At 44.2% G+C, this 20,562-nt stretch overlaps 1 long non-coding RNA gene across 2 annotated transcripts; it reads right to left on the minus strand.

The window, feature by feature from the left end:
• Positions 1-15,959: 15,959 nt before the first annotated feature.
• On the minus strand, positions 15,960-19,453 carry LOC135370357 (uncharacterized). 2 transcript variants are annotated; one of them, XR_010415310.1, is made up of 4 exons: positions 19,260-19,453; positions 19,001-19,066; positions 18,852-18,936; positions 15,960-16,148 (listed from the first exon to the last, which is right to left on the minus strand). It is a non-coding gene; the product is annotated as an uncharacterized LOC135370357 (long non-coding RNA). The 2 variants fall into 2 exon arrangements; XR_010415309.1 differs by having other exon boundaries at positions 18,852-19,066.
• Positions 19,454-20,562: the final 1,109 nt, after the last annotated feature.

Below are 20,562 nucleotides of genomic sequence, written 5' to 3' on the forward strand. Positions count from 1 at the left end.
CACAAACCAGGAAAAAAGCACACACGCGCGCGCGCACAGCAGCTCAGGAATGCACAAGGAGAGGTGCTTTATTGGAATTTCTACTCCTGGCTCAGACACCAACATTAATTGCTCAAATACCCATAACTGCAAGATTAAGCACTGCTTACTTCATCAAGCACCCAACAAAATCTAACAAACAAACAAAGAAAAACAAACAAACAAACCCACTTTCCGTGATAGAACACTATTCAGCTTCACCAAGTGATTTTCTTCTGCTTTAGCAGTGAAAGAAGAAAAGAGCCATGAAAAATAACACGTACTTCTGCTTGAATAGCTATAACTGCAGAAAAAAAAGAAAAGAAAAAAACGAAGCACATGAAAAAATGCACTAAACGGAGAAAAAGGCACTCATTTCTGCTATCGGACAATTATTGCATAATGCTACCTACACGGTCGCGTTGTCCCTGTGTAAAGAAAGCGCAGGACAACGGTACACAAATCTAATTGGGAAAATCACTTCTACTCGCGCAGCATAATAAGATATACGCTGATTTTTTCCTTTTCTTTTTTTTTACGGTCGAAAATTGCAATAAGAAGCCACTGCTATGCAAGTGCAACAACCCTTATTTTTAAACAGAGCACTTTAAACTTTAACAGCAGCAGATAAGAAATTTTTAATTTTTGATGACTCACACAAAGTAATGAGCTGCTGGAAACGACAAAAATAAATACAAAATTGCCTAGCCTTCGTTGCTGTTTAACACGGCGAGATTGAGTCTATTTGGTGTCTCTTAAAAGAAAAATACGACGCGCAGCAGTTGCTTATTCTTGCGTGAAGTTTGCAATCAATGGTGATGGAATGATATTTTATCTTATTTGAATCATTAGTGACTCCCCTATTTAGTGAATGGTAGTGTGGCATGAACATATGAAAACTGGTTTGTTTAAAAATGATAAGAGCTACAGGGTGTAGTGAATGCTGTTCTCTTTTTACACTCTGTAATATTTCTTGTGAAATATTTATATGCAAGCAAACAAAAGTACAAAGAAATGAATCCCATTCTGTATTATAATTTCTGCACGCTGTTCTTGGATGTATAGGCAACATGCATTCCTGAGATGCTGTGTTTCTTTTTTGCTTTGGGGCTGTCGACTGGCGATATCGTATTACATCCGGCGGGAAGGCCTATTGTTTCGCATTGGCATATGCGTGTTCCCCGTTTTGACGATGGTTGGATAATGATTGACGTGAGGAATGATATGAATTTATGTGGCTGTGAATAGACTTTGGGTTTTTGCTCGTTGTGAGGCACTAAAAATTTGTGAGTGTGCGTGCGCGATTGTGCAGCTGGGACCCCACTTGACAAGTAAGTGTTTGACTTCAGTGATATTGCCGTATATTATGCCGACTGTGATTTTTTTGTTTGAAAAATAAGGTTTATCGCATTTTCAATAGAGTAGACTAAGCTACATATGATATATGCTTTCTCCAAGCAGCGTGCTTTATTCTTATCGAATCGCTCACGCCTGTATAACAAATTCAGAAAGCAGATGTGAATGGGTTTGTTACTCAGGTTGTGTGTTTGCCACACAAGCTTAATTTTTGCGAATATTGTATTATTCTGTTTAATAATTTTCTGAGGATAGAAAATGTGTTTTGTCATGCTTGACACTTTGCTATTCGAGCAGAAGTGCGTGTAATTTCATATTTTTCACTGTCGCTCATTGTGTCTGTGTTGTGTGTGTGTGTGTGTGCAACTGTGACCCCACTTAACCAGTAAGTACATTGCGTATGCGTTTACGTGTGACTCGAGTGATAAATTTATGTGGTATTGCATGAAATGTTGGTTTAAAAATAAGGGTTGTTGCACTTGCATAGCAGTGGCTTCTTATTGCAATTTTCGACCGTAAAAGAAAAAAAAAGAGAAAAAAATCGGCGTATATCTTATTATGCTGCGCGAGTAGAAGTGATTTTCCCAGTTCGATTTGTGTACCGTTGTCCTGTGCTTTCTTTACACAGGGACAACGCGACTGTGTAGGTAGCATTATGCAATAATTGTCCGATAGCAGAAATGAGTGCCTTTTTCTCCGTTTAGTGCATTTTTTCATGTGCTTCGTTTTTTTCTTTTCTTTTTTTGCAGTTATAGCTATTCAAGCAGAAGTACGTGTAATGTTTCATGGCTCTTTTCTTCTTTCACAGCTAAAGCAGAAGAAAATCACTTGGTAAAGCTGAATAGTTTTCTATCACGGAAAGTGGGTTTGTTTGTTTTTGTTTGTTTGTTTGTTAGATTTTGTTGGGTGCTCGATGAAGTAAGCAGTGCTTAATCTTGCAGTTATGGGTATTTGAGCAGAAATGTTGGTGTCTGAGCCAGGAGTAGAAATTCCAAGAAAGCACCTCTCCTTGTGCATGCCTGAGCTGCTGTGTGCGCGCGCGTGTGTGCTTTTTTCCTGGTTTGTGATGTTATTGTTTGGTCAATAATTAGCTGATAGCAGTTGATGGTAGTTTGTTAGCACGTGTTTAATTTTTGAAGTCATAGCTATTTTGCTATTTGAGCAGAAATGCTGTTATCTGAGGGTGTAACGCTGAGGGTAGAAATTGAATCTGCATTTCACTGCAATTTGTTTCTTTTAAGTAATATTATTGAATTTCCACAGCCACTCTGAACAAAAAGGGATGGTTGTGTGCCTGCTCATGAAAGGAACTTGCATATCGGAATGACATGTGATGAGAGCGAACTTTGCGCTCAGGTGCGGCAATGGTTTAGGCGGACGGAGCATTACGTGAAGCCAAGGGCAAGCTGCGACCTTGAACATGCAGAGCAGGTTATTTTTAGGCTATGACGACTCGCCGCACCCCTGCATGTTGGGGCATGCAGCGAGGTCGCCGCTATATAAATGGGGAGGATGTGTAAAGAGGCAGCAGTCTTCGCATCACTTTGGGAGTGTGCGGAGCTCGCTTCAAGAGTAAGTATTTTTCATCCACGCTTTGTGGTGCGCGTTTTCTTAGTGTTTCTTCTTTTTTCAGTGCCTAGATGCGTGTTCTGCTTTTTTGATCCTCATGATATCGGAGATGATGAGCCATTGGAAGAGAATTCAAGATCTTCTCCAGACATTTCACCTGCCACATTGCATGCTCACATCGAGCGATCACATCCCTATGTGGACATTTCCTTCCTGCCTTTCTTTCAAACTGATAGCGCATTTCGAGGTATCGTCAAAGCGTTTGTGCTATTGGCATCGATTGCTTCTATTGGTGTGCTATCGATTGGTGTGCTATTGGTTCACGATCAGGTAGTAGAGGACTTGCGACAATATTTAATGAACCACCTCCACAATATAATTGCTATTTTGCGAGCGCACAGAATACCCTTTAGGTTTTACATTTGTTGTGACGTTCTAATGATGGAAGAAAATCGAGGGGATGTAACCACACACATAGCTCATTTTATGGCGCTTGCTCGCGAAGTCCACAGCGATGGAACTATCGCAAATACTTTGGTGGATGTGATTCAGGACTCCACCGGGCGCATTGAAAATTACCAGCGCGAGGGTAGTGTGTTTGTATCCACTGACGTCCAAAAAGTTCAAATGTGTATTTCTGCTGTGAAAACTAAAAAATTCAGGTGCAATGGCATACTTCCCATGAGTCAGGCTAAACGCAGGAACGTGTTAACGAATATCCATTTACCAGCACGCAAGGAGGGCGAATGTTTTAAATACAATACGCTCGCTATCCTGCACCCACAGGAAAGGAATTCATGGAAAAAATGTGAAAATTATGCAGTAGATTACTGGTGGCCAAGCCACTTCCCCGTTTCATTTTCTGATCTGCACGAATTCGAAGACAAAAACAAGATATCCGTTTACGTGTACGAGTACGTCGATCAGAGAGTGCACGTGTGCGACCCCAAAACTCGAGTGTGAAAAGAAAATTCACTTATTGGCTATAGATGAACATTTTTTTGGAATCAAGTCCCTCGAACGATTACTGATGAGAGACAATAGGTGTTTCGTATGCGAACGTTGCACGTGCTCTTTTAACGAGGAAAAGAGCATGGCGAAACATCATCGCCTGTGCGCGGACGTGAACGAAATATTATTGGAATTTTGCGAACCTGGCAAAAATTTTGTAGAATTTAATAAAATACAGTACAAGCAGCAGTACAACTACGTCGTCGCGTTCGACACGGAGAGCGTACTCGCGCACCGTGGTGTTGGCATGCAGCGTCACGTCACCTCTAGCTTCTGTGTCGTGCTCGTGCGCACCCACGACTCGAAGGTGATGCGCGTCAGGACGCACCACGGTGAAGATTCCGCGAGGCACTGTTTGAAGGCTTTGATGGAAATGCGGGACGAGATGGTTGCCCTTAATGCCTGCCCCACCACAATGGTGCTGAATGATGAGCAACGGGCCGAGCACAGAGCTGCCACCCATTGCGCGTACTGTAAATGGGAGTTCACGCGAGATCTACCCCGTGCCGTCATCACGACCATTCCAAGCGATGTACTGCCGGGGACACAAATTACATTGCGACGCTGTGCAGCCCCTGTAAGGTGGCGTGCACGACGAGAGAAAAATTACCGATCATGGTGCACAATCTGGCCTACGATTTGGCCGGACTGCTGCGGGAATTTCACCTTCTCGGGTGGAAGCGAGCTCCCTTCATCGTTGCCAGTTCCATGGAAAAAATTCGATCGTTCGAAATTGGCACCTTCCTATTCAGAGATACCATGCAGTTCCTAAATTCGTCGCTGGGAGAGCTCGTGGAAACCGTCAAATCCATGGGGGGCGCAGAGGTGTTCCAGTGCCTGAAGCAGGTATTTGGAAACGATTACGAAATTCTGCTTCGTAAAGGTGTATTCCCATACAACCACGTTAGTTCTTTTGCGGTGTACGACGAATTGACTCTGCTGGCAAAATCTGCATTCCGAAATGATCTCACGGGGGAGGATATAAGCGAGGAAGACTACCAGTATGCGCTGCAAGTATTTGAACGTTTTGGATGCTCGAATCTGAGGGATTATAATGCATTGTACCTGAAAACAGATGCCCTATTACATGCTGATGTAATGCAGCACTTTCGACGACTGTGTTACGACGCGCGTGGATTGGAATTGCTTCATTGTGTTTCTCTGGCGTCCTATTCGTGGCAATGTGCTCTAAATTACACGCAGGCAAAATTGGAGTTAATCATCGACGAGGACATGTACAGAACCATCGAATCGGGTGTTAGGGGCGGGCTCTGTCAGACGAGCAGGCGTCATTTGCGGGCTAACAACCCTCTGTGTAGTGGCTATGATCCTGATAAAGAGGAGGTGTACATATCATACATAGATTGCAACAATCTGTACGGATTCATTATGGTAAAGGACCTCCCCGTCGGCGATTTCGAGTGGGTCGAGGATTTTAGCTCTGTGGATTTTATGCGTCACCCCACGGATTTGGATGTGGGGTACGTGTATGTGTGTGACTTGGAGTATCCAAAATCTATCCACGCTCTAACGCGGTACTTCCCCCTGGCTCCCGAGAAGGCGGTGGTCCCGGAGGAATGGCTCTCGCCATTCCAGCGAGGTCTTCTGGAATAATTAATGTATCAGCCAGCTAACAGCAAAAAGCTGTTGCTGACGTCCAAGGACAAGGTCGAGTACGTCGCTCATTACACACTGCTCGCACTCTACTGTAGATTGGGCATGAGGGTGACAAAAATTCACCGAATCCTAAAATTTCATCAGGCACCATTCCTGCGTCCCTACATTGAGGACAATGTTGCCAGGCGCGTTGCCTCAGGCACGACGTTCGAAAAGAATTTCTATAAAATGTCAAATAATGCGGTTTTCGGAAGAACGCTTTTAAATAAATTTAACATGAGGGATATTCGAGTAGCCTTCGATGAGGTGACGGCGAGTCGCCTCGGGAGTCGGGCAGAATGCATGAGAATGGAAATTTTGTCCCCCGATTGTGTCATGTACGAAATGCGCAAAAGAAAAGTGCGATGTGATTTCCCCTTGCAGATTGGCTTCACGATTTTAGAACTGAGTAAATTAACCATGTACTCGTTCTAGTTCGAAACTCTGCTGAGCAAGCTCATTTGTCCGGTCATTACATGCTACTTTGACACGGATTCTCTGATCCTCGGCCTATTCTGCAAGGATTACGAAGATCAGTTACGTGTGATCGCCGACGACCATTTAGACTTCTCTTCCTTCGATCGGGGTCATCCACTGTACAGCGAGAGGAATCGTGGTAGGCTTGGTGCATTCAAAAGTGAAACCGGTAGCATACCCATAGAGGAAGTAATATGCTTGAAAGCCAAAATGTACTCCATCAAACTAGCTGGGGGAAAACAAATTGCAAGAGCTAAAGGGGTCAAAAAGAACATTGTGCACAAACACCTCCTCCATGATACGTACCACGATACCCTGTTCAAGCACACTAGCGTATCGCACGAACAGGTGTCAATAGTGGGGAAGAAACAGTGCATGTACACCATCAGAAATGTGAAAAGAAGTCTAATGGCGTACGACGACAAACGATACCTCTACAATGACGTCGACTCCTACCCATACGGAAGGTGCGAATATGGTAAGCTTTGGTGCATGATGGAGATAGCGTGATTTAACTGGGCATTCTTTCTCTCCTCAGATAATGCAGAGGATGAGAAGGAGTAGCGTCAGTTGGACCAGTGGAAGGACATGGTACCTCGTTCTCTTCTCGCTCGTCTCATGCACGCTGGCGCTTGACGCCTGCAACTGAAGACGCATGAAGCTCGAGAAGGATAAGCACACCTACCCGCTTGAATGCCCTGGTGATATCTTGACTATCAAAGATTGGCATGTGGTACCTATGCGGTCCTGGACAAGAACGCCTACTGGATCGCTACGCACCTGCCTTCAACCACTGATGAAACTTTTCTTAGTCACTGTCCCAGAGACACCTACATGATTCGTCACTTCCGAGGAACCATGCCCAGCATCAAAGGAATCAATCTCTCCAAGACAGCCATGATGTACTCATTAAACGTTGCAATGTATTCCTTTTGTCTGTCTAAGATAGAGCTGTAGCAGGGTCACTGGGTTGGCCAATCAGCTGTCCTAGAAGGAGCCAATCAGCGCGAAGTGGATGGATCAATCAGCAATCAGTAGGTTTGGAGGGGCCAATCTGCGTGAAGTGGGCGGAGCCAAAAGGGGGCCTGTCAATCAAAGTGGGGTCATTTTCAACCAATCAGTGTGAAGGGGTGGAGCCAAAAAGAGGCCTGTCAAACGAAGTGGGGTCATCTCGAACCAATCAGCATGAATGGGCGAGCCAAAAAGGGGCCTGTCAATCAAAGTGGGGCCACCAACCAGAGGGATTAGACCTGGCTGGTGTTGGATTAGAAATTCCTAGAACTGGATTAGAAAAAGGATGTTCTTATAGCGGTCCCCCTATACTACTACCTTGCTGGTTCCCCAAAGTCTTGAAACTATTGCACCTGATTTCTCTGCCCAAATCTTGCGAGGCACAACAGCCGCAGCATCAAGCCTCCATTGCGTGGGCGACTTATTGAGGGATATGAGAAACCAGAGAGTGGTTTTGGGGAGTGGACCGCAACACAAAAGCTTGTCACATGAGGAAAAACAAGGCTCTTGCCATTATCAGAAAGCTGGACGCCTACGCGCTGTACCATCAGGTGAGCAGAAAGTTTAATAGGAGACGCATCATTGCCCTCAAGATCAACGAGGCGTGGCAAATGGATCTCGCTGACTTTTCAAAATCCAAGAGGTTCAAGAGTGGCACCTGCTATACTGTAGTGAAGATCGATTCCCTCTCTGGCTTTCTCCACACTCTCCCGCTAAAGATGAAACGCCTCGCCTAAATGAAAAGGGCCATGATAAGACTTTTTTGGGGAGGTAACACACCTACACACATCTTTTGTGACAGAGTGGGGGGAATTCTACAACAAGATCGTCAAGGCGTACCAGCCACGAAAGAAGGTCCACATGTATTCCACCTACTCTCCTGTAATCAAGGCATCACAGGCAGAACGGTTCACACGCACTTTACGTGACATAATATTCCGCTATTTTAGAGTAACCGGAAAATACCACTTCGTTTTAGTGCTTACCAAGATCGTGCGCGACTACAACACCACCAAGCACAGGGCATTGGGCATCAGCCCGTCCGAAGTCACCCACGAAAACGAATTGGAGCTGTTCAATAAGATGAATGGGAGGCCTGTCGTACATGAAAAAGAATCTCAAAATGGGGGATAAAGTGAGGGTCCTACTACACAGAATAGGTTTTCAAAAGAGCTCGAAAGGGAGTTGGTCTCCTCAGATTTTCACCATCTCCTGCGTGAGAGACACCTCCCCTCCCGTCGTGCACCTGGATGATTATCGGGGTGAGGAAGTTGATGCATCTTGCTACCCCGAGGGTAGTAAACCCAAGAAGCTAATCAGTGATGGCCAGTAACGAACGTGTTGAGAAAGAAGCAACCCAGTCAACACACATGGTTGACAGAATGTAAAATCCACGTTGAATATCGTTGAACAATGTGAAACGTGAATTGAGAACATGAATTTCACGCAGATTTTACGTGAAATTTCAACATGCTAATTGTAATGCAGGAATTCAACGCTGATTCAACACTCATATACCAGCAGTGGAATGGAGCACGTTATGACAGCGTTGATACTTACGCTGGAATTTAACGTAACCGAAAACGTAGAACGAACAACGTTGTTTCTGCACAAGTTTTACTTCAGGATTTCACATGCAAAGTGTACACGTAGAAATCACGTTGATTTATCGTACGTAAAGCAACTGCATTATCCAATCCAATCCCATCCAGGATCCAATTCAAGTCAGTTCCTTTCAAAGCGAGAATCGGGGAAGCCGCACCAGACGCCATTCTCCTCAGATCGTAACCGCCATTAACTGATGCTGGCGTTTCAAGTTTATTTCGCTTTTGCGGCTCCTTCTTCTTTGTTTCGTGGCTTGTTTTGGTTTCGAACCGGGTTGTGCTGGTGACTGTGATATCGGCAAGCACAGGTTTCACTCACACTGCTGGGATATACGAATCGGTTATGACGGTTACGACGGGCTCTCTACTACCAGGAAGCTGACTCAGAGATTATCGCCGCTGCTAGCAAGTCCAGTGTGTGCGGTTTATGAGTGATTCGGAGAAAGCGCAGGTATGTGCACGTCGGATTTGAGTTCATAACTGTGTTTACATTTGTAGAGTGTGCAAATAGGGCCACTATTACATGGTGGGCTCCCGAATTGTTTTTCAGCGTTGTTGGCCGTTTCAAATTCGTGTGATAATTATCGTCACTTGTATTTCAGGACAGAGAGCGATGCGTGAAAGAAAGGCAGATGTTGAGCAAAGGGCGAGCCTGTACACAGATGTAACGTAAGTTTTCTCTTAGCTGTTCGAATTGATCTTTTGCTTTGTTTGTGTTCACTTTTATGCAGGCGTAGTCGCAAAGAAAGAAGACAGCCTGGATGCCGAAACGACGTGGTTTCCCGCGAGGTTCTTGTGCATTTCAACAATTAGAACGGTCAGTTAACTGTCTTTATTGTTCACAAGAGAGTATGGAAAAATGTAGCAGTGCTAATCAAATGTAAGGAGAATAAAACCTTACGGCAAACATATTCTTGTGTCATTATTTATGACTATTATCAGAACATTATGCCTATTTGTGAAATAAAAGCATCGAGAAATAACATGTATTCAATAATAATTAAAAATGTAGTTACGTGTAATTTGCATTTTCATCGCACGTTAATTACACGTTGTCAGTTTGCTGTTGATTATTCCACTTTTTCAACATTGGTATACGTTGAATTCACGCGTAAACTACGTTTCAGTTACGTGGAATATGCGTTCTGGTCGCTGTTAATTTAACCCGTTTCTGGCTGTGACATTAGCCAGGTTGAATCAACGTTAATTGTTAACGTTGACCCTGCATTCACATCGTTGATTTTCAACGTGTTTTCAGCGTTGAATTTGCAATGTTGTGTTGACTGGGAAGTGAAGGGTCAGAGCTTCTCTTTGGTTCGGTGGTACAGTTACAACAAAGAACACGACAGTTGGGGTCCGAGCAGCGACATGGTCAAGATTGGGAAATAACGTGAGACATCTACATCCACCTCCTGTCGAACGCCAGCATGGATAAGTTTTCCTCGAATAAACTCAACGCATTCATGGCAGCTTTCGAAAGTCCGCTTCAGCTCTCGATTCGCTAGAAAGTCGGTCTGATGGATCTCAACATAACATAACATTTTTAAAATATCGGGTATGAAAGGTAAGATGCGAAAATCGAGGTTACTTTTGACAACATGGTCAAAGCCGGGAGAACTTTTCGCATCATCTCGGATCTCGAGAGGGATTTGGGAAAAGCTCTTTTGGAATTTAACGTGTCTTTCGCGTACAATAAATCGAGATACCACTTCGTCTTACCCATAGAAGTGGAAGCTGGGTAATTGGACCCTTAGCTCGCACAGGCGCTTGACGCCTTGCTAGCATCACGTAAAGCAGGTCTTGCGGTGAAGACTAAAAAATTGAGCGAGCACAAAGCCACATCCACCTTATTGGAGCACGCCGCACCTGTCAATTTTGGCGACGTCACTTTGATTTCGGAAACCACGTCCCTACGTAACACACTCAACAAGTATTTCCAGACACAGAAGCTGGACGCCTCGTTAGAAGTTGCTGATAACGTCTACTCTCTGAAAACGCCGAAAGGGTTGCAATTCCCAGAACCCTTTTTAAATCTGCTGCAGTTCACACCCGTCGAGGGACATGGAGAAACGCTATTCGTATCTCTTCCCGTAGCGCGCCAATTTTCTTTCACAATCAGTACGAAAACCCCTCGATCTTTGCAAGTATATTATTTACAAGTGCATTATGCTACACCCCAAGCACTCCTGGATTCGATTAACCAGCGCGTAGGCGAACGCGCCCGCTTCAGCTTCGACCGAAACAAACAGAAAAGTAAAATTCAGCTTTCCAAGGGCACAACCACCTTAAGACTTTCCGAGTGCTTGGCCGTGCTTTTGGGCTTCCAATCCCGCGCCGTTTTTACAGGGGAGGATGGTGCTACGAGCTCCGTCGAGGTACTCCTACAACCCACGTTTCACAACATAATCGTCTACACGGATATCGTGGAACCCACGTACGTGGGGAGCGGGAAAGAACGATATTAAAAATACTACCCTTTTATTACGAGAAAGACAAGCAAGTCCTACATGTTAGATAATATCCAGTATTTTAATCTGTCTCAGTTCGAAATTCCCTCAGTGACGATCGCTCTCGCGGACGAAACGGGAAGACGTTTACTGTTGCGGTCCAAAGGTAGAACCCATTTAACTTTGCATTTCAAATATGTACCGTAATCCCTCCACAATACTTTCCGTGTACATGAGACCCCTTTTCCAACAACCATGCAGTGTGTTGAGCAACATATCCAAGGTTATCGTTCCCATCTGGCAACAAATAAAACCAATTGGCAGGAAAAGTTGAAGCGCTTGGCGCGGAATTTGGCCGACGGCGAAGGAATATCGCGTGCAGTAAAAAGGACGGGCATAGCGACGGGGAGAGAGGAGATTCGATCTCTACAACAGTAAAAACAAGGCATCCGATGCAACAAATGACTTGGCTACTCGCTCCTTTCTCTTGTTGTTGACGAAGAGGAAGAGCAAAGTGTTGTCTCGGAATTAAAGAAGGTTATTTCCTGGGACCCCGAGGGTTGTGTATCCGTGTCTGGCAAGCCCATCAGGCACTCCTCCGTTTACGAACTCGTCCAGTATTTGTTGCAGCGTAAGATGGGAAAGAAACCTTCAGTAGTATAGGGGGGACCGCTATAAGAACATCCTTTTTCTAATCCAGTTCTAGAAATTTCTAATCCAACACCAGCCAGTTCTAATCCAACACAAGCCAGTTCTAATCCCTCTGGTTGGTGGCCCCACTTTGACTGACAGGCCCCTTTTTGGCTCGCCCCCCATTCATGCTGATTGGTTTGAGATGACCCCACTTCGATTGACAGACCCCTTTTTGGCTCCACCCCTTCACGCTGATTGGTTCAAAATGACCCCACTTTGATTGGCCCCGCCCACTTCACGCAGATTGGCCCCTCCAAACCTACGGATTGCTGATTCATCCATCCACTTCACGCTGATTGGCTCCTTCTAGGACAGCTGATCGGCCAACCCAGTGACCCTGCTACAGCTCTATCTTAGACAGACAAAAGGCATACATTGCAACGTTTAATGAGTACATCATGGCTGTCTTGGAGAGATTGATTCCTTTGATGCTGGGCATGGTTCCTCGGAAGTGACGAATCACATAGGTGTCTCTGGGACAGTGGCTAAGAAAAGCTTCATCCTCCGTGAGTTGACACATTCCACGTGCACTGGACGCTCACGTCCAGTGGTTGAAGGCAGGTGCGTAGCGATCCAGTAGGCGTTCTTGTCCAGCTTAATGTCGGACCGCATAGGTACCACATGCCAATCTTTGATAGTCAAGATATCATGAGGGCATTCAAGCGGGTAGGTGTGCTTATCCTTCTCGAGCTTCATGCATCTTCAGTTGCAGGCGTCCAGCGTGCATGAGACGAGCGAGAAGAGAACGAGGTACCATATCCTTCCACAGGTCCAACTGACGCTACTCCTTTTCATCCTCTGCATTATCTGAGGAGTGAAAGATTGCCCAGTTAAATCACGCTATCTCCGTCATACACCCAAGCTTACCATATTCGCAGCTTCCATATGGGTAGAAGTCGACGTCATTGTAGAGGTATCGTTTGTCGTCGTACGCCATTAGACTTCTTTTCACATTTCTGATGGTGTACATGCACTGTTTCTTTCCCACTATTGACACCTGTTCATGCGATATGCTAGTGTGCTTGAACAGGGTATCGTGGTACGTATCATGGAGGAGGTGTTTGCGCACAATGTTCTTTTTGACCCCTTTAGCTCTTGCAATTTGTTTTCCCCCAGCTAGTTTGATGGAGTACATTTTGGCTTTCAAGCAAATGACTTCCTCTATGGGTATGCTACCGGTTTCACTTTTGAATGCACCAAGCCTACCATGATTGCTCTCGCTGTACAGTGGATGACCCCGATCGAAGGAAGACAAGTCTAAATGGTCGTCGGCAATCACACGTAACTGATCTTCTATAATCCTTGCAGAATAGGCCGAACATCAGAGAATCCGTGTCATGTAGAAGGTAATCACTGGACAAATGAGCTTGCTCAGCAGAGTTTCGTAGTAGAACGAGTACATGGTTAATTTACTCAGTTATAAAATCGTGAAGCCAATCTGCAAGGGGAAATCACATTGCGCTTTTCTTTTGCGCATTTCGTACATGACACAATCGGGGGACAACATTTCCATTCTCACGCAATCTGCCCGACTCCCGAGGCGACTCGCCGTCTCCTCATCGAAGGCTACTCGAATGTCCCTCATGTTAAATTTATTTAAAAGCGTTCTTCCGAAAAACCGCATTATTTGAGATTTTATAGAATTTTTTTTCGAACGTCGTGCCTGAGGCAACGGGCCTGGCAACATTGTCCTCAATGTAGGGACGCAGGAATGGTGCCTGACGAAATTTTGGGATTCGGTGAATTTTTGTCACCCTCATGCCCAATCTACAGTAGAGTGCGAGCAGTGCGTAATGAACGACGTACTCGACCTTGTCCTTGCACGTCAGCAACAGCTTTTTTCTGTTAGCTGGCTGATACTTTAATTCTTCGAGAAGACCTCGCTGGAATGGCGGGAGCCATTCCTCTGGGACCACCGCCTTCTCGGGAGCCAGGCGGAAGTACCGCGCTAGAGCATGGATAGATTTTGGATACTCCAAGTCACACACATACACATACCCCACCTCCGAATCCGTGGGGTGACGCATAAAATCTACAGAGCTAAAATCCTCGACCCACCCGAAATCGCCGACGGGGAGGTGCTTTCCCAGACGGAAATGAAAAGCCCACGGTTGTCCACAGGATGTCCGAAGTCGGACATGCGGATGTCCGTGGGATATCAGCTATTTTCCACCAGACGTCTTAGGGACGTCCGAGTGGCCACCTCGCGGACATTCCGAAATACGTCCGTTCCAGGATGCGCCACGGACGTGGCTACTCGGAGGGTTTTTATTCATTTTTATTACTAATTATATCCGTTCCTGCAAGTAGAGCATTTGTTCATTATGAAACCACTTGTCACACTGGATGCAAATGTAAAAATAACTAGGTTTATTCATAAAAACCTTCCGGTAGATGGAAGCAAAATAACCTCACACATCAACAGCAAATGTGAGGCAAAGTAGCAAAATATTGCGAAGAACTTATATAAGATGTAAATTGCAAAACAAAACTTGTGTGAGAGATATATCAAGATGGTCATACGGTGCCTTGCGTACAGGGTGAACTTAGAGCACCGGCAAGATCATCGGTAAACTCACTATCACAAAAAATAGTCCTCTGCTTTGCCCTGAAGGCAGAGGTAAAACTGTACCTTTAGGTAAATGCTAATAGTTCATACACATGTATAAAAAGCTAAACTGTAAGGGTATAAAAACCACTGAGGTAAAAAAAGGCACATATACTGTGCCTTTTTATGGACGACCAGAGTAACTGGACACAGTTGTCTCAAAGCTGCAGTCTGTGGTCACACAATTCCCCATTGTCATCTTGCCAGAAAATAGGACACGGAAAGGACGGCAAGAAAACTTTGAAAAGATGCATCTCTCGGACAACCGTGCTTTTATAGCGCACGATGCTCTTGTTTGGCAAAGATTTTTTTGCAACAGGTATTGAAAAACAGCACGCTAAACAGATTGCTTGTTACTGAATTGGCTCTGCATATTCACCGGTAAAATGAATGTGACAAATACAACCAATCGAAATGAATAGTTGTCAACACGAGAAATTGAACTATAAGCAACGCGAAGCACTAAAACTTACGAAATTTGTGTGAGGCTTGCTAAGGTGTACAGGACATATTCCAAAATTGGAAAATCTTTATATAAGCTGTACATAATGTCATAATGGCACATGACCTTTGTGTGCACAGCAGCACAGAAGACTGAGTGTAAATTCGTTAAGCACCAGCAAGCCCATCAAAAGGTCACTACGAACACAAAAGGGCGCTCTGCTGCAGCCTAAAAGCATAACTGTTTGCACCTGAGGTAAATCTATAAATATCTAAGGTATAAAAGGTAAAAATCCAAACAGGTATCTAAATTACTGACCACTGTCTCTGTGGCCTCACATCAGTAATAAGACTTTTTTATGGACCGGAGAACATGGCACTTTTGTTTGGCAAGGGCGTTTGCAACAGGGACCAAGATTTACTTGGGGAAAATGCAAGTACTGAGACATCACAGCTGTTAAACTAACTGAATTCTCAGCAGTGCAAAGTTGTAAAAATTCTGGGAGCTTTGCTCAAGTATACCGAGCTTTTGCTGTAATGTCCTAAATCTTTTTATGTACAGGTATCCGCACAGTTAACCGATCTCCCGCTCCCGTGGCTTTGCTCCGATAAGTGTCCAACTAGTGGCTGACGACGCAAACACAAGAGAGCTCGTCCAGGGCGGGCCTCACCTCGCACTTACAAACGAAGATATGCCGTATGAGACACACACACACACACACACACAAAAAGAGGCAGGTTGCAGACTTCGTCTTTTTTTCTGCTGTTCTGTGCATGCGTGCGTGTTTTCGTCATATAGCACGAGTGCACACGGGAATACAGTAAAAGAAAAATCCAGCCACTCCTGGACGAGTTCACTAGTGTTTGCGTCGTCAACTGTTAGTTGGGCACTTATCGGAGCAAAGCCAGGGAAGCGGGAGATGGTTAACTGTGCAGATACCTGTACATAAGAGCTGAGCTGTTCAACCGGCCCAAAGTATGTAATGTTGAAAACTATGGGTAGACAACTGTTCATCACATGGGGCAGAGGCAAGACTTCAGTTGCAGGGTGGTCACTGTGTCCTCAGCATCTTGTCCTGTGCTGCCCTGCTGAATCCGCTTTCCGGTTCTGAGGTGCACGTTGAGACATGACCTCTCTTGTTGCTCCTGGGGTATACAATTAGGAGCTCTTGTTTGGAGTGAATCTGAGTGAAATGGTCAGGATCCTTAACTAAGCCTCATCTGGTTAATCACCTCCGGAATCTGCTTCACCCAGACCTGAAAGACAACAGTCGACTGTAAACAATGCAGACAACACAGTTCCTGTATTAGTCAATCTGGATCGGAAGCTTAAATGTATAGTATACTTAAGCGTGAAGTAAGTTTTCCCAATTCTCTTAGAACTATTCGATGGTCACTTCAGGTGAAATTTACATCCTTACATGTTCTACATAGGACGCAGTTTCACCTTCAACTTCTCCAATAACCTATTATTAAAAAAAGCAAGACGACTTATTTCCCTACACACTTGCAATGTAAGAATACCATTTTGCTGCCAACGGTGTACTACCAGACTAATAGAGACGTGTAAATATTGAAATTTCCGAATATGAATGGTATATGAGTATCTCAAAAATTGCACCTTGAATATCGGATGAAATTTATAATATTTCCCTGGAAGGTAAAATCTAGCAGTGGCATGAGTTTCTTGAAATCAAACAGGTGAGGCTGATGTTGACAGACACCGTAGTACTGAAAATGATATTTTTCATTATAAAATATGTAACTAAAATATTAGTGTGAAATATGCAGTCCTGCCCCATTAGTCACAAAACTACAGACTTCTATATATACAAGAACTGACTACATGATCAAAAATCTGAAATTTATAATTTTTATTAACAGGATTATTTTATTTAACACAGTTCAATTAAGAGGACTATTTTCCTTCAGTTGCGGTTTATCTAAAAGCTGTAATGAGACCACTGATGCAGTGTTTGCATGTGAACTCCATGTCCAGGCAGACCTTGCTGTTTTGTTATATACAGGGTGTTTCAAAAAACGTGTCATTCGGACTTTATAGAAAAACGGGGCGACGGAAAAATACGGGTAAACGGCATTTGTGTGGCAACTGAATTTGCCATCTTGCAAAAATATTTTCATTCGATTTTAATTAAAATAAATTGAATTTCTTAATTGAACTCCAAAATTTCCCAAGTCAACCTCTCGTTTTTTTTTACAGAATTAGAGAGCCTGTAGCGAACTTAGTCAGATCCACCAAGAAATCCGCCCGATATTGCAAAGGAAACTGCCCAAAAAAGTCCCGAAGTTGAGGCTTCAGAGTTTCGGGTATTCAACAGCGCACCAAATCAGACGCAAAGATTTGTGGAGAGGAGGACATGCTCCTGCTCCCATGAAAGATAGAAGGTCGAAAAAACACAGGGCGGGAAAAAAGAGGGTGAATCATTTTTGTTTGCCGCTTATCAACGTATGGTGGAATGTCACCTGCCTTGTTATCTGCGCGTCTTGTGCTGCACGCCGGTCCGGCGATAAACTGTTCTAGCTTCATGGGGGAAGGTGCATGTCCTGCCCTCCGCGCATTTTTCCGACTGACATGTTTTTTGAAACACCCTGTATATTATATATATATATATAGGTTGAGGTAAAAGAATTATCAAATGGCCACAAAGTCTTACAGAAGTTGAAAAAAAAAGAAGACGCGGAAACATATTCAGGGAAGTTACATAGGGAGACTTTAAAAAGTAAAATGGGCAAGGGGTCGACGTTTCGACAGTGGCACTGTCTTCGTCAGGACAAAAGAGTATTTTGTCCTGACGACAAATTTTCGACAACCTTTCCAACAACGACAACCTTTCGACATCGCCGCTGTCGAAACGTCGAATGCCACCTCTTAGTTTTTAATAAAGTTCCCCTTTTATTCCTTGTCCTGTAGAAGCACTGTCTCCACTTCTGATCTTTATTGGTATCTATATATATCTCTATAACCACTAGATGTGAAATTAAAATGAAACTTCATCAATATTTTATAATTAAAGCTTTTTCAGCAAATCCCTCATAGCATAAACGGAGGCAGTCCTTGTTTAAAGTAAGCAAATTTTTCAGAAATTCTGCAACTAATTTACTTGGGCTCTGTCGAACACGTACACAAGTGATCGAAGTAGAACAACCACGTACACCAAATGACCTTGTGGTGTGATGAAATTTGCCGAAATTTGAAATGAAGCCTTAATCGAGCTGATTGCAGTTTCAGTCCCCATGGCATAGCTACGTATCTGAACCGCAGCCAGTAGAGCAACATTTATCACTGTCAGCTGTCACACCAATCTGGCGCATATTTTAGTTGAAGCATTTGGCTCTCGAACAGAAATGGTATCGTAGTGCCTGCACTTCTTCCTCAATTTTGCCTTGCTTTCGGCATTGTAAAAGAAAAATCTGACCATAAATAATTCGTGTCACGTGGTCCTTTCAACAAGAATTTCCCCACGTTCTGCTGATCTCAGTAGTGCTCGAAAACCTCCAATTTAAATAATTATTGCAGTTAAGAAAATTTAATCAATGTATTTTAATTAAGTAGCCGTCTGGTAGTTCTATACTACCTCACACAAAATATTTGCTTACACGTAGGTCAGACCTGCAAAACAGCATTTGTGGTATCACATGAAATTAAACACCCTGTTTATAATCAACTTCCTGAAGTGGAGCGGTTCTGAAGTACGCAACGGTTTGACTGAAGTCCTATACTCAGTACATGACCTTAGTACATGATTACCATGTGCACAGGTAGTCACGAATTCCTGTATGGCACCCAACGTGCTGTGTACCAAATTCATCAGAATGTTCTCCAACACAGAAATAGCACACAGTATAACTTACGCATATTGCATAGCTAAATTACAACTTCCATAATACCTACATATAAAGACTAGGTTGTGACTCAGTATGTTAATGAGTGTAATGTACCTTGTCACACGAAATGAAACCTCCTGCTCCTTCGCTGGACTTTAGGCAGGAGAGCTCCGCAATGTGTTTGCAATCCTGGCTGCACCTGTGAGGAAAATTCAAAGGCACTACATGTTGCTACAGTTGTCTGCTGCATCCACAACACATACTGATTGTGTTCTCCGAGGTGTCCAGCTGACACTTCAGCACCTGGTTTTCCTTTTTCTGCACACCTTCTGCATGTCCAAGCATGAAAATAACACATATGTTACATAGAGAAAAACGTGGACGGTTGCAAATTTAAAAGGCATATCATTGCGCCAGTTTGAAAGCATACGACTAAGGCAAAGTTAGCCTGCGTGGCCATTATGAGTCGACACCTGCTTATTAATAAACATACCTCGTTAAATCCTAAAATTTCACACTCACCTTGCTAGCTGCTTTGCAGTGCGCGTCGTTCTTTTCTAACGAATAGTGTCAGAGAAGTTCCTTGGTTGATGTCAACACAGGCACACACTAACACACCAAGTAAAAGTCGCGGCCTGCACTGCAACTTGTGTCCTCCTTTTCGAGCAGGTACTGCTTGCCCGCGTGTTACGGCTCGACCCGGCTCCCCCAACGCATTCGTCGTCTTCAACGCTGTAACACTGGGACGAGATATTATTTTTATTGCAGCGCCCACATCGGTGTCGGTAAGACACGAAATTCATATAAGCTCACCAAAATTTGGTCCGGAACCGCAGTTTCTTCTTCTATCCAGCACACAGCGAGGACGCGGCAGGGCTGCCTTTCGATGCCATCTTGATTGTCTCGATTCTGTGAGAAGACTCGCTCCTACTCTAGGATCCGCTACAGCCCATTCCGGTAAAATATCCCTCTGCTGCTTCGCAATCCATCTCATACAACACATTCTGAGAAACCAGACGCGTACGAAGAAAACAGTTGTCTCACGTGCAAACACCGAGCTCACAAAAACGAAGATGGCGCCGGACAAGACTGATTCAGCCATGCAGATGCAGCCGTCCGATCGGCTCGGGTTTCGTATCTCTTCCAAAATAATTCTTAAAATATTTATGTTTTCCGTTCCGATAAAGTTATTTGAAGTACTTTTTAGTTTACAATTAACTGTTTGAAAACTATTTTTGATTTTATTATCGCAGTTCACATACTGCAAATATGGACACTATTGCAGCACATTGTAGTGTGTTATCATGCACAAGAAGAAGCGCGTTCCTTTCTTCTTTTTCTTGCTGCAAGCAGTGCACATGGACATCGACTTTCAAATTTTGACTGTGACAATGAATTAAGATATGTTCAAATCCATAGAAGGACGTCCCACGGATCACGAAATTTCTACATCCATTTACGGACGTCCGTCGGCTAACGAAGTTTCGTTGTCCGTAGGCTGATCTCCGAGGGACAACCTGCGGGTGTCCAGCCTCGGACACGGACGTAAGGATCAATCTCAGATGTCCGGGGGACAATATGTTCCGTCTGGGTTACCATACTGAATCCATAAAGATTGTTGCAATCTATGTATGATATGTACACCTCCTCTTTATCGGGATCATAGCCACTACACAGAGGGTTGTTAGCCCGCAAATGACGCCTGCTCGCCTGACAGAGCCCGCCCCTAACACCCGATTCGATGGTTCTGTACATGTCCTCATCGATGATTAACACCAATTTTGCCTGCGTGTAATTTAGAGCACATTGCCACGAATAGGACGCC

This window comes from Ornithodoros turicata, chromosome 10 (assembly GCF_037126465.1).
Source record: "Ornithodoros turicata isolate Travis chromosome 10, ASM3712646v1, whole genome shotgun sequence".
NCBI lineage: Eukaryota > Metazoa > Arthropoda > Arachnida > Ixodida > Argasidae > Ornithodoros > Ornithodoros turicata.